This window comes from Bidens hawaiensis, unplaced genomic scaffold (genome assembly GCF_021521415.1).
Source record: "Bidens hawaiensis isolate Kalapana, Puna unplaced genomic scaffold, B.hawaiensis_p1.1 tig00046143_1, whole genome shotgun sequence".
NCBI lineage: Eukaryota > Viridiplantae > Streptophyta > Magnoliopsida > Asterales > Asteraceae > Bidens > Bidens hawaiensis.
In genome coordinates this window covers 9,598-27,552 of record NW_027498223.1, presented here as the reverse complement: position 1 = coordinate 27,552, position 17,955 = coordinate 9,598, and the positions used below count along the sequence as shown (strand labels likewise).

General features: G+C 37.0%; 2 pseudogenes across 1 annotated transcript; one reads left to right on the top strand and one right to left on the bottom strand.

Moving 5' to 3' along the window:
• Positions 1-3,405: 3,405 nt before the first annotated feature.
• LOC143596184 (polyol transporter 5 pseudogene) lies at positions 3,406-4,525 on the top strand (annotated as a pseudogene).
• A 1,825-nt stretch (positions 4,526-6,350) lies between these two features.
• LOC143596187 (phosphatidylinositol 4-kinase alpha 1-like) lies at positions 6,351-16,914 on the bottom strand (annotated as a pseudogene). Its single transcript, XR_013146660.1, has 25 exons — positions 16,128-16,914; positions 15,485-15,826; positions 15,250-15,411; positions 15,005-15,172; positions 14,766-14,924; positions 14,516-14,643; positions 14,150-14,447; positions 13,905-14,073; positions 13,606-13,823; positions 13,104-13,514; positions 12,458-13,015; positions 12,020-12,379; positions 11,733-11,947; positions 11,484-11,646; positions 11,283-11,419; positions 11,050-11,203; positions 10,690-10,956; positions 10,537-10,614; positions 10,412-10,459; positions 10,168-10,340; positions 9,884-10,079; positions 9,668-9,808; positions 9,372-9,580; positions 7,648-7,809; positions 6,351-6,620 (listed from the first exon to the last, which is right to left on the bottom strand). The product of XR_013146660.1 is annotated as a phosphatidylinositol 4-kinase alpha 1-like (transcript).
• Between the last annotated feature and the right edge of the window lie 1,041 nt (positions 16,915-17,955).

Genomic DNA, 17,955 nt, shown 5'->3' with positions numbered 1-17,955 from the left:
GGTCAGAGAGTCATAAAACAGGCCAGAAGCATCTGTGCTGCCTGACCCGAATGTTTGGCTGCTCTTTGTGTCTGTTGCTTTGAGAGATGGGCTGCTGTTTGCGGCTTCTGGGCTTGGCCCATCTTGTGTGACAGAAGGCCAGAAGCGGTTTGGACTGTTCTAGACATGTTCAAAACGGTTTGGGACTAGGAACCGGAACCGGTTCCTAACCGGTTCCTATATTCAAAACCCTCAATTAAACCGGTTCCAGGCTCGAACCGGTTAGGGAACCGAACCGGTTCTCCCACCCTCGGACCCCTAACCTATCTAACCGGTTCTTACCGGTTCCTGTACCGTAACCGGTTCCAACCGGTTACAGTGTAAAAAATTTTTTTTTTTTTTTCGTTTTTCGTTTGCGATTTGGATTCTAAACTACGATTCGTATTTGTATAACATGAAAAATAAAAAAAACAATTAACATAAAAATAAATATAAAGTTGTGACATGTTTTAAAATCTTCAAAAACAAACTAACAAAACATTAAACTTATAAATATAAAGTTGTGACATATTATTTCTAGAAAAGTCTTCTTGTTCGTCGTAATTATTGAGCGGCGACTTCTTCCTCGGAATTACTTGTAGAAATGCCTTCTTGTTCGTCGTGCACTCGAACATCAAGTGGTGTTTCATCTTCGAGAGTGGTTACGTGTTGAATACGATCGATTGAGTCCAAGTGATCCTTTAAGCAAATGCACATCTCCACCGACTCCGAATTTAGTCTTGTTCTTCTCACCGATATTACCCTGCCACTAAGAGAAAAAGCGGATTCCGAAGCTACCGTAGAAGCTTGGACGGTCAGTAAATCACGGGCCATGGTGGCAAGAATCGGAAACTCGGTTTCCTTTACCTTCCACCAAGCCAAAACATCAAAAGTGCCATATTCCTCTTCGGATAAACCGGTAGAGTAATCATTTGCACTATACCTTCCTAGTTCGCTTGAAGGGGTGTTACCCCTTTGTTTTTTAGCCGTTACGTTGCGAACGGTGTTCATAAGGCTAATCATGGGATCTCGTACTCTAGTAGCACTTGAACTTGATGAAGACCCCCCCGGCATAGGCATATGTATGTTTGACCCATATTTATTTAAATAAAAGTCATACATAAATTTAAAATTCAAGTTAAAATCATTTTTTGCCTCTGTTGAAAAGTTTGGGTCAACTTCATGCATATCTAAGGCTGAAAAAATTTCGTCTATCACACATTCAACCCCCGTAACATTTAACATTGAGTTTAAAGCGGCGGCGCAAGTAAAAACCGGTGGCAATTCAAGAAAGTATTTTTTTAATTTAAACTTCATTGGTAATATGATGTTTGAAAACATTGGACTTTTATTTTCAAATTCTTTAAGATTGTTAACGATTAAAAATAACTCCGAAAGAACCAAGGGACTTGTCGGATAATACGTTCCCGATAGTTTCGTAGTTGATGTTTTAAAAACTTCAAGAAAAGTCGATAAGTCATTGATAATTTCCCATTTCTCATTTGAAAAGGGGATTGCCAAATCATTCTCGGCAAGACTAGAATGAAACATTTGTAAAGTTTCTCTTTGTTTCAAAGCACTTTGAAACATTATGCAAGTGGAATTCCATCGATGAGGTACATCCCAATTAGCTCCCAAAGCTTTTCTTCCCGTATCTTTACAAAATTTTCTAGTCAACACTTTGAACTCGTAACAAATTTGATGATAAATCTATTTGCATTCTGAAACTTTTAAAAATACTCAGATTTTTCATTTTTGACCTATAACAAATTTTGATCATAAATGAAGTTAACTTGTATCAAACAATCTATTTACAAAATTTTTGACCCATAAAAATCAAATTTAAGTTTCACAAAAAATCCAAAACAATTCTTGATAAAAATACTAAGAAAAATATGATAAACTTTGTTATGTTTGAAAATGATTAGTATATACTATCTTTACATTTTAACATATATATAGTGTACTAAATTAACCCAAAAATAAATGTATAAATTTAAAGCATAGATTTATAATTTATAAATTTATATGACAATTTACATTAACAATAGTAATAGTAATAATAATAGATAAATGGATTGACTTTTAAGCATATATTTATAATTTAATGATTAAATAAATAACTTTGTAAAATGAAAGCATATTCGATTTTTGTTTTTCTTTACAATCTTCTACAATATACATAGTACAAAGTACAATATGTTAATGATAACATTTGAAATTATATTTTTTTCAATATTTGATAAACATGGTTTGTTGTTAATTTTTAGATTTCACCAAGTATTTTGGAATATATAGTAAAAGAAGATGTTAATATTTATTTTTATAAAAATGTATAGATATAATATAAATAGAGTATTAAAGAAAGTGAATAATTATTGATCTATTACATATATTAGGGTTAATTAATATTTTAGTTTTTGAGGGAAAAAAATTATGAGAATTAACCAAAACATGACAAGCGTTCACAATTATTTTACTTTATTAGAATAGGTAGATTATAATTTGTATTGCTGAGTTTGGTTTTATAAAACTAATATAAAATTTGGGATTTTTATATAATTTATAATTTATATAAGTTTGGGTTGTTAATTTATAAAACTAGTATATAATTTTTATATTTTATTATAAAAATTATCTTTTTAATTTATATTCTTATTTTAAAATTTAAGGAAAAAACAAAAAATTCGTTGAAGCCCCATTCACCTGAACCACAACAGGCTCAAGTGACTTTAATGAGTGTATAGTTAGTGTCAGACAACAATGTATGACACAATATTACATGATGAATCCTTTATGGGACTTCAAAGACAACTTACAGTCTAAGTAGTATTGTTAGCTAATAAACAACAAATTCAAATAATTATAATGACAAACATAAACAAATGAATAATACTTTTTGTCCATTTTTTTTTCATTAACTTCTTGCTTGTTCATTATAAAACATGAAAAAATGAAGTCAATAAATGAATTTAAATGAACGTACATAAGCAAATGTAAGTGAACAAATAAAATGAGCGAATGTAGACGTATATAATTGAACGAACCTGAATAAAGAATTAGTTCAAATTTTGAAAGAAAATGAGCGAATGTAGACGTATATAATTGAATGAACCTGAATAAAGAATTAGTTCAAATTTTGGTTTGAGTGATGGGTTGATACATGATGGGCCACTTAGTATTGCAAATAATAATAATAAAAATAATTATGTAGACTAACATAAACAAACCGGCAAGATGAGCATTCTTGAATGCGACATGTGCTTATATTCCTTTGCTTAACTTAACGAACATATTATTTGTTTATTAAATAAACGAATTTTTTGTTAAACGGAAACATATTTTGAATTTATATATATTTTTTTTGTTTGTGCTTAGTAATTTGTTTTTCTTCCTACAGGGGTAATGTCAGGATACGTGTCAAATTATGCCTTCTCAAGGCTCCCGCTTCACTTGGGATGGCGACTCATGTTAGGAATCGGGGCCATCCCTTCGGTAGTATTAGCCATAGGTGTCCTAGCCATGCCTGAGTCACCCCGTTGGCTCGTCATGCAAGGACGACTACGTGATGCCAAAATCGTCCTTGATAAAACCTCAGACAGCTTGGAAGAATCCAAGCTTCGACTGGCTACATCAAGGAAGCTGCAGGCATCCCCGAGGACTATAATGACGACATAGTCCAAGTATCTAAAGGTAGCCACGGCGAGGGCGTATGGAAGGAGTTGTTGATCCACCCAACTCCTGCCGTCCGCCACATCCTACTGGCAGCCTTAGGCATCCATTTCTTCCAACAAGCGAGCGGTATAGATGCGGTCGTGCTATACAGCCCGAGAATCTTAGAGAAGGCGGGGATTGTGCATGACACCCCGCAGCTACTTGCAACCATAGTCATCGGGTTGTTTAAAACAACCTTTATTTTAGTGGCCACATTTCTACTCGATGGAATCGGTCGACGAACGCTATTGTTAACAAGCATCACCGGCATGATCGCCTCGTTAATGACACTCGCTACCGCATTGACCATCATTGACCACTCTGATCACAAGGTCCCATGGGCTGTAGTTCTCAGCATTGTTACAATATTATCATTCGTGGGGTGTTTTTCAATCAGTATGGGACCGATTCCCTGGGTGTACAGCTCTGAGATCTTTCCGCTACGGTTGCGGGCGCAAGGGTGTAGCATGGGAGTGGTAATGAATAGGGTGGTAAGTGGTGTGATCGGAATGACATTTATCTCACTATACAAGGCGATATCAATCGCTGGCGCTTTCTTTTTGTTCGCTGGCATCACGATGGTGGCGTGTGTGTTCTTCTACACCCTGTACCCAGAGACACAGGGTAGGAACCTTGAAGAAGTTGAAAAATTGTTTGGGAACTTTTTTCGGTGGAGGTCAAGACAGGCTGAATTAGATAGAAATAAAGAGGCTGAGATGGTAGCCAATAAGGCCCTAAATTAAGTTCAGGTACAAAGATGGCCAGCATAATAATGTAATTAAATAATTCGTTTAATATGAGGTTTACGAGGTGTATTTCGGTATTGTACTACTAGACTTCAACTTTAAGACTTTAAAATGAAATTATAAAGTTTGTTGTAATTTGTTTAAATATCTTATCTTGGTGTTATTATTTTCGTTTTATATATTGTGTTGTGTGGTTATCATTTTGTAGCAAGTCCGTCTCTTAAAAACATCTACAACAACAAACTAACACAAACTGTTACATCGTTGTCATATCGCATTCTAGACTTTTCTTAACAACCCAACTTTCTTCTGCAACAATAAACCTTCACAAGCCCCATTAAATAATATTAAACGTGTATATATATATGTGTGTGTGTATGTATATGTGAGGGAGGTTGCACATCATCGGTTTGTTGCAAGTTCGCAGCAACAAACTTCCCAATACAGACTTGGCTTCATAACAATGAGGTTTGTGATTTTGTTGTTTGGTGTAGTGCCACCTCATCCAAACCTCAAAAAGTAGTGATGAATGTTGTGGATGCTCTAACACTAACTTCCACAGTTCCACTAAAGTTTATATTAAACTACTTTGTTTTACGAACCATATTTTTTTTTCTTTCATTTTCCTTTTCCTTTCCCTTTCACTTTCTAGGTGAAGCGTATGATTTTTTTTCCTTTCCTATATGTTCTTAAACCGCACGCCCATGTCAGTGTAACCAAGAGTCATGTGTTTTTTTCACATGTTATCTAAGATGATCTCCTTCCCACACAACCATTGATCTTGCCCATCATTGACTAGAGCACTCATATTTGGCTTAAACGAACACCTATCCCCAAAATTTATTGACAATCATCAAAACTTTGTTTGACTCCTACAACACCATCTCCATCACCCTTCATCACCAAATTTTTATGGAATTCTACATTAAACTTCTCATATTTAAAGATATAATGTACACACTTCATCCTTCATTCTCCATCACAATTGTAAAACAGTAAAGAATTTGATAAGAGAAAACCTTGAGAGAGAAAGTAAGTATTTCATTAATAGTGTTTTTGATTGATTACAATGAATAACAAGACTCTCTCTATATAACTAACTCTAACCATCACAAGAGAGTTTGTTAGACCTGTAACAACTCAAAGTCAACTGTAACAAACTCATGGTCAACAGCAAAATACTCTCTAATAACAATTCTCTCGTTCTCGCTCATCTTCTCCACCATATATGTTGTTTCTCTCCACACATTTCAACACAAGGGAAAATGACAACTCCTAAACCAGTGTTAGATTTAAGGGCGTATTCCTCAAAAGTCACAAACTTTAGCGATATCTAGCAACAATTGGTTGGGATCTCATGTTCAATGGAAACCCTAGACAATGTCAATCTTCAATTAGGTACGTTTCACAAACCTGTGGTACTTAACCAACTGATTTTTAATCACTTTCATAAATTTAGGATTTTATATATTATCTTATCACTTTGTTATTATTTTTTGTTGGTGGTGTGTAGAAAATCCTTTATATATAATAAACAGACAAAAACATCTTTATAAAATACACGAACAATCAAGACCGGCATCCAAGCAGCTTTTAACTCTAGTGTGGAAAAAGCAACACCTATGTATGTCGACTTCACAGTACCTCCGGGCACACTAGTTGATGACGACTTTGACTTAGGTTCGAGATAAGCAATCACAGCTTCATATATTATATCCAAACACGTGTGTTTACTAGTGTCACATATTTTATGTGCATTATATTGTTCAGAAATAAATAAAGTTTGATACACTTTAGTCACCAAAAGAATTGATCTAACCAGGGTAGGTTACATGTCTAACATACCCTTCAAGAAAATGTAGTAATAATATTAATAGGAGGGTTTATTTTTCGATACCCTGTTGTAAGTACTGAATTAAATCATAACCAGCAGTAGTCCATTTGTTATAAGCGTCAGCACATATGTGGATCATGTGATTTGCTGCTTCTCTCTCACTCATTTCTGGACGAAATCTTTTTCTCAAGTTACCAATTGGATCTCCTCTGCTAAAACATGGTAGTCCACTTTCTACCATCATTAATACCGTGTTTATGATCCCGTTCATATGTCGGCGAGCGAGAAGGTACCCCTTAACGCACAAACTGATAAAAAAACAATCATGTTAACTAGAGGCGAGAGAAGGTGCTGGTGTAAATAAAAGTAAGCATGTAAATGAACGAATCATTAAATGAACGAAACGTTTAGTAAACCATTTGTAACTGTTCGCTTATTTAATAACAAACAAACTTGGAACACATTTTTTGTTCATTTAACCGAATGAATGGACATGAAAAACGGTCCCGCTTGTTCATGAACATTTGTTTATGTTGGTTCACTTACGCTCGTATATATACGTTCAATTGTTTATGTCCATTTACATAATCATTCAAATTTATTTTATTACTTGAAATTAGCTAGACATATTTGTTTAATTTAGATATGTTGCATGTAATGGTGATGGTATTTTAGCACAAGAACTCTTGACGAACAGGACGCAAATAACTAAATCCATCATTTAAGCATTCATGTTCGTTTACTCACTGTGTTAAAGTTAAACGGGCAAATATGAAAAAGCCTTGTTCGTGTTCATTCGGTTTGTTTACATGCCTAAATAAAAGTACAACTTGTCTAAAATAAAAAGTTTAATATGCCAAACATATTTGGAACTTTCCCTTTTAAGTTTTGGTTAGAGGTTAAGCTTCACCAAACTTTTTTTTCTTCACAGCTAATCATAAATAATATTATAATAATCACTATCAAATATTACTATTTAGTCCACAAGATTTCTCTACCATCCATATCATAATGAACATTTGAGATGTTTGACTACATGCATACTAGAGGTGACAAATCTTGACTAAATTACAGGCAAATTTGATGATTCGGGTAACATTTGCCTATAATGATTTAAATCTTTTTTTTTAAAATGCTAAAATAAAAATTGGGTCAAATAAGTCTGCAATCATTAAGTTATTTAAAATATCAAGTTACCCGTTTTGACTCAAATCTGTTACCCAGACTGCTCAAACTGCCAATTTTGTCTAATGTTACTTGGCTTCAGATTTTCAACACTGGGTTCTTTAAGGGCATGCTGTTGACTAGTAAAACCAAAACCTTGTAATGCATTACCTTTCAAATAAATGCCACGTGTCGCTCTTCATGGCACCGGACGGATCAAGCAACTGAGTCATCTCGTGACTAAGCTTGAAGTGAGCACTTTCAAACCGCATGTTCCTACCAGGCGATGTCTCCAAAATGAACCCGAAGTCAATGTGGACAAGCCTCCCCTCACTGCAACTACAAAATATTTCATTCTATCATACCATGGTTTAATATGTTAGAAACAGATCGGATCAAAACATAAATAATACAATAATTTTTGTGGAAACTACCTCGACTCTTTTAGATTTAACCAACAAAAACTAAACTTGCATAAACTATAGACCATAATATACTTATATACTACACATAACATGGAGAACAAGGACTCTATCAGACTAATCATTTTCAAATTCAAAACCATATAAGATAAACAGTTCTGGACTGTTTTGTTTTGGCTACTTATTGGGCTGGTCAGAGAGTCATAAAACAGGCCAGCAGCATCTTTGCTGCCTGACCCGAATGTTTGGCTGCTCTGCACTCTGTTAAGACTGTTATATTTTTGGTCCTGCTTGGCCCATCTTGTGTGACAGAAGGCCAGAAGGGGTTTGGACTGCTGGTCTTTCATTTTAAGTGGGCGAAATGTTAACAGGCCCAGTGTCAAGCGGGCCGTCGCTGTTTAGACAACCACTTGTGGTTGAGCCTCGTTTCAATCACAAAATTGACCCCGTCCTCATCACCTTCTGCCTCGAAGTCATTTGACCAGCTCCACGGTTTACCTTCTTCAAATCGCATATCACCACTAACTACAATTCGTTTATTTTGTGGGTTGTATACCAGGCCACCGGCTTTGCTTCTTGGTTCACTTCCAAGGTATACCATGGGCTCACTTTGCTTATCGAACTTTGTCAGTTTGACCTATGGAACCTCAGCATGAGCCATGCACCCAAACACTTTCAAGAATCAAGACATTTGTGACAAGTCATTGATCTCCGTAGTGCATTGTAAAAGAATTGATCCTTTTCCTTTGATCTCAATCGCTGATCCGTCTCCAAATCTAACCCGTCCCACTGCTCTTTCATTAAACTCGATAAAATATTCCTGGTTTTCAGTCATGTGATAGCTTGCACCTTTGTCCAAGTACCATGTGCCTTCCTCACTCTTAACTTCGGCATATATGTTTGGGAATACTTTTCTTCGTTTAACATCACAAGCTCATTTGAGCATATTGTCATTAGAAGAGCTGGTCAATGGTCATCATCCTCCTTTGCTAGAGTGGCTTCCCCTTCGGTTCTTCTAGGAGCCCGAAACGGATGCAAAGTGACCGAGTCTGTCAGAATTGTAACACCTTCGTTTTCATTTACCAGTTTGATCCTCCTTATCTGGCAGTGATTAACAGTAGCCAGGGTACTTCTAATGAATCGATATTAGCAAGGCTCTGATACTAATTGTTAAAAGTAGATCGGATCAAAGCAGGAAAAACACGATTATTTTTGTGGGAACTTCCATGACTCTTTTGAAGTTTATCATACGAAAACTTGGAGAAATTGCAGAGACCCTACATACTTCTATACTCAACATGACTTGGAGAGCAAAAACTCTGTTTAGACTAACGCTATTGTAATTCAAGTAACAAAATAACCAACCAGACTCTATTTGTGCTAATAATTTCTCTTTCGCTGTCGATCTCCTAAGTTATAGGATCAGAATTAACAACACAATAAGGATTAAACTTCTAAACTATTTGAGCTTACTTGTCAATTAAAAGATTCCCATTATGTCTGTCTTTTGGCTGAAGCAACAGGCTGGCAACAGCATAACCTGCACTGCTGACTATGAAATTCTCACGGGCAGTTTCAAAACCTGGTGAACCAACCGGCCCAAAATCCTGCTGAAATATTTCATACAAACCACCATCAGTGGTTTCACCCATCTGGCTTCTGCTGCGTGAATTTGGTACAACCTGCCACCATGCAAGTACAACATTTATTTAAGATTATTAAACAAAAAGTTATAAAACATTATATGTAATGTATGACAAACGAGTGACCTCAATTATTCCTCTTTCTGGGTCAGTCGGGAGCACTCCGTAAGGATATAAATAAAGACTCAGTCCAACTGCAGCAAATATATCTTTTAGAATTGAAATTACTTGTAAAGCAAGCACATCTTGCCTACAGTCGTCTCCAACCTGCATAAACACGCTCGTTTAACTTAGCATGTCACATTTTGGATTCGTAACCATAACAGCAATAATAATGCTTGCCTTGAATATACAAGCTTGAGGTTTTATATCATTCGGGTCCCCATCTCGATCCGCCACATCAAAAGTGATCATAATTGGGACTTTTGCAGCTGACTGCAAGGGAATTCCACTATTTACCTGAATACCCTTGACAAGTTTATTAGGAGCTGTTGGTAGATAAAGGTCATCTCCATCCAACTGAATTTTTTCCAACTCTCTATACCCGTATCAATAATAAAATTAATAAAAACATTAACGTATAACAACCATATGGTCTAACCTATATTCAAATAACAGAAAGATACCTCCTAATACCATCTCTCCTTTCTTCTTTTGGAAGTGGATAAAGAACACCTGAAATAGATGTAACTTTTTCAAAGAAATCAAATTCTCTGCGAAACACGTCACGGGCCTCAGGACCAAAGCCATCAATAACGTGTTCTCTAACAACTGGCAGCAGGGCCAGAAATGCTTGAGTCTGAAGGTGGCAAAACAGTAATTATATAAATATTGACGGTCACAATACGAAAAATGGATAAAAGGCAATACCTTTTCTGAAATTTGTTCTTTATTTCCCTCTGGTGCACATGTCTCTCCCTAATATCAACAAAACCTCCAATTACTTTCATTTTACTATAATAGATTCAAAATCAGAAAGAAAATATGATGGTCACCTGTAACTGCCAGATAAGAATATGTGCAAACACATCACTCCTTTGAGCAGCTCTAAGCAAGTACCCTTCAATCAGTATCTGCAAATTCAGGCATTAGTCATTTATGTAGATACATCCATGCAGTCAAATTTCAAAATGGTCAACTATACCCACCTCGTCATCGTATCTCAAAGCTTGAATGAGTTGAGGCATAAAAAAGGTTACTTTAGATGGAGGGTAAGACTCTAATACCCTTAAAATATAAGCCATAACGCGCGGGTGACCCTTATATGCTGGAGTAAAAAACTCTAAAGCTTGTGTAATTGAACAAGCAGCCCAATATGATAATTGTTGCAAAAGGGGAGAATTTTCATCAACTGCTCTAGGGGTAACAAAATATGGTAAAGCTTCAGGTATGTCACGGATATTCAAGATATGCGTCTGTAACAGAAATAAAAATGTAACTATAAGACAAAATGAAAAGGTTTCTTTTATATGATTATATCATAAACATTAACATGAGACAAGGATGACCTGAACCAACTGTGTAATTTCCGCCTTTATATGAGAATTTGTTGGAAATCGAGCACCTAAAGAGAAAGCAATCCGAGGGTCAACGGCAAATGCAGTTCTTGTATACTCAACCCATTTCTCTGAGCTAATTCTCGCCCTAGAATTCGTGCTTTCTCTACAATTAATGATAACCAGCTGGTTAATTAAAGTTTTAGAAAAATAACATTATATAAAACTGATGTTTATGAATTTACTTGGAGTTAACAGGTTGTGCCCAAACTTCAAGCCGATCAGCTTCATGCTGGTACAACATTAACAGTAACTGTTTCCTTTTCTCTCGATCAGCAGCATAATTCTCCATTGGTCCCCAAACAGGGTGACACTGGTCCTTCTAAGATAGTTAGATAATTATTAAAAGCAAAAACTATTCTTGTATGCAGACTGTCACATCTTACCATATCAAGCACCGTGTTTCCATGTTCCCCGCTTCTTGTATCATATTGCTGATTTTGAAGAAACTGTACAAAAGAAGCCACAGAATGAGCTTCACTGTGTGCAAAATTCCCTTGATCAGATTCAAACCATTCGGGCTCATGTGCAAACCAGCCTAACGAGGCCCTGCAGTATCATTCCACGAAAGTCCAAATCACCAGTTAATATGAAAAAGTTCATTAGTAAATTGTTGAATATTCATTTTTCAATACCGATAAATCCCGTCTTGCAGTAGCTGAAGTCCCAGTCTAACTTTCCGTAAGCTCCCATGATATTGGCACGAGCAGAATTTAAGTCCGAACAGCATGACAGTTGCAAAAGTACCAGCAGCAGCCGGGTGGCGTGAAAATTTCCATGGAAGTTTTGTAGTCGCTTGTAACATCCTTCCAAGAAGCAACAGTTGTACTATACTATCATGTTGCACAACCTACCAAAGCAGCGCATATCAGAACCAGAGTGATTGTGTGTTAAATAAATGCCAAAGAAGAAGATTTTTGACCTCAAAACGATCAATGAAAAATCCGATCCAAAGCTTATGAGCTTGAATTTGTTGAACAGGGTCCTTTTCAGGGGGTGACTCTGGTTCACCGGGTGAAAGGTGGGGCCTTAACTTTGCAGCGGGTCCAGAATACCGCGTGCCAGATGCAAAGAGACCTCGCTTTGTATCAATGGTCCATAACCATGCATCAGCAAGCTCTGCAAGGACTACCGAGCCTAGTTGAGGTGCAGCTGACACCAACCATGTCCAGATGAATATACCGGTTTCCATTGCATCAATTGTGGAAATATAAGCAGGACACCAGCAAAGAAGATGCAACAGTTGTGAAAAGCTCTCTACATTCGTTTTTGAATCTGAATCCTAAAAATTTACATGGGTCGAATATTATTGTAATAATATTGTTTTTGTAATCATAAATAATATAAGGTTGATGTTTACCAGAGTTGATAGAACCAGTGCAGCTGCCTGAGAACAAGTTTCTCTGAACGAAGACTTATCTACATCACCACCCTTCTCAGCACTGAAAACAAACTTTTGAAGAAGACGAACAAACTTATTTAATAAAATAGATCCAAAAGACTCTTTTTTGGGCTGTGGTGGTTGAGGGAAAGCTCCAGATATCAATCTTGAAAAACTACTTTGGGCCGGGCCGGGGCCGGGGGCTGCTCTAGGAGGTGATGCACCTTCAAAGTCATCATCTGCTTTCTCCATATTCTCATACAATCTTGTCATGCCAGCAATTTCTCCAGAATGATTACACTTAACCGTTGCACTAACAATAGCAGTGCTAAGAACTTCAAGATCAAACGCCTCGGTTAATTTAAGATTCCCCCCTGATGATGCAGCTGCTGCAGCCATAACTGCAGGAATATTTGCTGTTTTTGTACCACTCCAGCAATCACTTTTCCCCGGCCCGATTCGTATTTCAGATAAAAGTGAAACAACATCTGTTGTAGGCTGAGCCCTTTGCCACATGTTTGCTTTACAAAGTTTTTCCTGAAGTAAACAGCATAAAGTTTGAATACCTTTTCTTTTCCAACTAGGAATAAGTAATTTCTTTATTTGAGTGCACGTTAGCACGTACCTGAAGAAGGCCCTGGCTAGTGCATGGTGCATGTGAAAGTGAGATAATAATCCATTCGCGTACAATCTTTTGGTATAACGATCGAACAGAGGATATCCAAGCGGGATCACTAACTATAGCTGAAGGCGGATCATTATGCACAGAGAATAAGAGACAATCCAGACAAGATGAATTCCACAAGATTTGAAAATTTTAAACAAAATTATGAACTTAGTGTTTTCTTTTATTAAAATTTGAAGCTAAGTATTATACCTGTGGGAAACTATCTCTAAGTTGAGATAAGAGTTTAACAGCGACTTCTCGAACGTGTTCATCTCTTTGAGACAAACTCTTTATGAGAAAACATGCATGGACAGCAAGAGTCGACTCTCTAACATCCATAGGATACCCTGTTTCAAATACTTGATCCTCCTGCACCCATTGTTATGAGCACTTAAGTTTAGATAGCCTTGGTATAATAATATTTAAAGAATACTCAACAACCAGAATATAAAAGAATTACCAGCCACGACAATGCTGTCTCAAAAGCACGGTGAACCATGGCCATCAAGCATTGAAAAACAGCAGGCACAAGATTTGGACTTTTTAGATATTCAAAAGCACAACTGAATGCACTTCTGGAAGCTGTAGAACCAGGACTGCAATTAAGAAGCCCGCCATTGCTGCTAAACCTTATGATTTCCAAAAAAGCAACCGCAAGAAGATAAGTTGCCTTCACTCCTGAAAAATATAACCAACTAATTACACTATCTTTCACAAACATAGCTATATCTAGTTACTAAAATGCTCCAAAGTCTATACCTGAAATTGTGCTCATATTCCAAACCTCAACACGCCCTCCTAAAGCAGCCGAAAGTGCTGCTCTTTGGGTTGCAGCAGCTTTTTCATTACCGCTTCCTCTACGACTACCAGGATTATGAAGTGCATTAAGTTCTAACTCATCTTCAAGCCATTTTACAGAGCTGACAACCTAATCAAAACCAAACCAATAAAAAAATTGAATCTTTAAGACAACTTAGTACTGATCCCAGTTAATGACAACTTACCAAAGGTGGGGTCCCTTGAGATATAAGCTTTACAGCAGAACACCAGTGCGGGCTCCACATGCATGGTCCATTCACAGCTTGAATAGAAACTGCAGTTGTACTTCCTGCAGTGCTGGATGTTGAAGAATTTGACTTCATAGATTCTAGAACAGGAGGTGCTAAACCGAAAAGAGCAATGTAGAACCATAGGTTTCTAAATAACTTAAGAAGTGAAGGTTCAACATCGCCCGTTGGGTCAAAATCAGAACATATTTCAGCCACAGCTGGAAGTAAAGGCCCCAAGAAATCAGCTCCACAGCTGCAAATTACCAAAACAATATTCATAAAATGCTCTATTTCAAAAGGATATAATAAAACAGCATATACCTTCCACTTTTAGACTCAGCAGCCAAGCCTACATCTGAGCATAATGATAATAGGCGTTGACGGTAGTCAACTCGCAATTTGGCATTTGTAAGGCCTCTGGCTATCAATTCAAACCCTGCAGGAAGAGTCTAGAAAAAGAAGTCAACATTTGACTAGCAAGATTCAAACATGAACTTTCTAATTTTAACAGATGACACTTGTTTTAAATTTGAATGGAAAAATTAATTAAAAAAAAATCCAAGATACACACCTCGATACGTTCTGAATTGGCTTCTTCTGGCAAAGTATTGGTTTCAGTAGATGCAATGTTAGAAAGTTTGCTCAAGTAACTCCTCATCATTAGCACAACAACTTCCCGATATGACTTCTCAAACCCTAAACTTGCCATGCGAGAAACCGCATCAAGAATCTGTACATTATTTAATGAAGTTACTATTGATGATAACCAAAAAAATAAAGTTATTATTAATGCTTGAGATAATGTCATACCCGGAGGCGTAGCAAGCCAGGTGTTGAAGCATCACCTTCCTCTAAATTTTCAATAAACAAAGGCAATATTGTGTCAACCACTTCAGCTTTATTTACTTGTACATTTAACTCTGCAAGCAACTTAATGACATTGAGCTGTACAACAGGAACCGCCTTCTCTTTAGAATCCTGATACAACATATAAAAATGGTTATTAGGTCTTTATATAAGCACAAGACCAGCATTATGTTCAAACAACAACCAACCTTTTCCTCATAATCATTATGTTCACGAATACTTGTAGCCAATCCCATAATAAACGTATCCACCGGGGTCCGGTCTTTGGTCCATCCATACTCAATTATCTCACAGCTCGTCTTTAAAACACTATCGAACATGGCTCCTTGACCGCTTCCACTAGCCTCAGCCTGCACAAAAGAATCATAACACAAATACACAACAATGACATATGCACACAACAACAAACCAAAAAGCAATTACCTGAGCACATGTAAGTAGCACAAGCTGTTTAAATCTAATAAGCAAAACCCTTAACAAATGGCCGCCAAGAGAAAATGCAATTTTGGCGATTCCATCCAGCAATGAGTTGAAAAGTTCTTCACATGTTCTTAATCTACGCCACACGGAGTATAAACAAGCCTCAGCTGCTTCTACTAATAAAGCAAGAGCCCCATGCAGCATTTTCTTTGATGATTTACCATCTGCATCAGGGGTCACATGACTCTTAACTTCTAACTTAGCAGCAGCCTTGTATACCGAAAGCTTCATGTTAATTTTAGCTTTCAGTGCTGCTCCTTGCTCTGTCCAGTCATGCTTCCTTATCTGCCAACAACCACCAATTCATATACTCTCCTTTATTTCACAATTTGTTCATATATTAAATATTGTTATACCCATGGCCGTAAAAATCGCTCCTAGGCACCAATTAATCCCTTATTAATCGTTAGTCGTTACCCCCACCAACTAGTCTTCGATTAATCACTATTTGGTCAAAATTGGTCAAAAATTGAAAAATTTATATATGAATTTGGTATATATATGATCCCTATTAATCCCGATTATTTGTTAGTCCCTACCCCACCGCTTGACTAGCTCCTAGCGATTTCTACAACACTAGTTATACCTTGAGAAAAGCAGTCATTATTCGCAGCTGCTCCTTCGCAATAAGACGTATACGTTCCAAAAGATTCGGATCAATCTGAACTTTATCAAGCACGCGTTCAATAAACTTAAATCCAATATCTTGCTTCTCCAAAGTCTCCATAGTTTCCTCTTTAAAATTAGGAACACTCCTATTATCTCCATTACTTGGAGCACTCAAAGCATCACCAGTACTCGAACCACCACCGCCAACCGACGAACTCAAAGGAACCGGACAACTACTCAAAAACGAATCAAGCAACCACGAAACCAGCTTATTACCATCCGCAGGAATCATCTTCGGAAAACTCTCCGCCAACGCAGACAAAAACGCTCTCGAAATCGCTATATCCGAGCTCGCGCCATCAAGAGCCGCAGACACAATCCCTCCCATGAAACCGGCCACGTCCGTGCTAAAATCTGGATACAGTTCTGTTGCTTTCACCACGTAACTTAAAAACTCGTTATAAAACGACGCGGTTGATGCAACCGGGAATGATTTCGGCTAAAACGATTGGGAAAAACGACGACGGAAGCGCGCGAATGAACTCGAGAACCGTTTTTCGCGGCGCCGGATCGTCGTAGTTGGGGCATTGGGAGATGAATCTGGCGGTTGCGAGAACGGCGTGGAGTTGGACACGTGAAATGCGAGGTGAACCGGAGAGGAGTGATTCCGGAGGAGGACAGCGTTTGCAGATCCAAGCGATTTTGGAAGAATATTGGTTTGGATCTTTGGAGATCAAATCGCAGAGCTCTGTTAATGCCTCCATTGTTGATGTTGATGATGATGGATTGAATGATTAGGTTAAGCTGTGGAATTGATTAATTAATACTGCATTGTGCATTTACGTGATTGGATTTGCATGCGAAGGTATTTTTGTGTGTGTGGATTTTTGAAACCCCATGAAAGCTTCCCCAATTTCATCCACGAATATATTGGAGGTCTTTGTTTTCTCCGTGCTTGTAGCTGTTGATTGAATGCCAAAAAAAAGTTTATAAACTGCCACCATCCTTCTGCTCGAGCGGCTAACAGTAGGCCGTCACGAAAGCACCAAAGATTTGCACACCAAATGCGTGTTTGCGCACCAAATATGAGGTGTTTAGGAAATATTTCGAAATCGACTTGTTTGCACGCCACATACGTCTTGACATGGATGAGCACGGTACCGATCAAGAATTTTCCAAAAACTTATTACCGGTACCGTAGGCAAAATTTCGATAAATACCGATATTGATTCTGAATTTCTCTATTTTGATTTTCCTATAAACTTGATGCCGGTATTCGATACCATTTGCTTATCCATAGTCTTGACGCGTTTGGATGTGGTGTTTGGTTCTAAGTGGGGTGTTGCGAATGTTCAAACACGTCAACAAGACTACTAAACACCACGCGAATACGTATTTGAATGGGAACCTTACGGGAATTTCGACACTTTGGGGACACTTTTGGATCCTCTCATTTTCAAAAGGAAATTTTGAGAATTTTCTCTTTTAATTATATTCGAATATTAAAAAATATAAAGTGAGTACAATAAACAAAATGATAGAAAAAATCAAAATAATTTCATGTTACTCTGAAAAGTAATAAAATATTATACTTGAAAGAAAAAAACGATATTAGATTGAAAATATGTGTAAATAATATAGGACACGATTATGTACAAACAATTTTTATCACACTAAGCGTATAAAGAACCGTAATAACTATGTTTAACTAGAGTAATTATGTTAAGCTAAAGAAATTATTATTACGCAATGTATCATATTAATATTTACCTTAGTTAAAACAAAATTACTCAGATTATTCATAC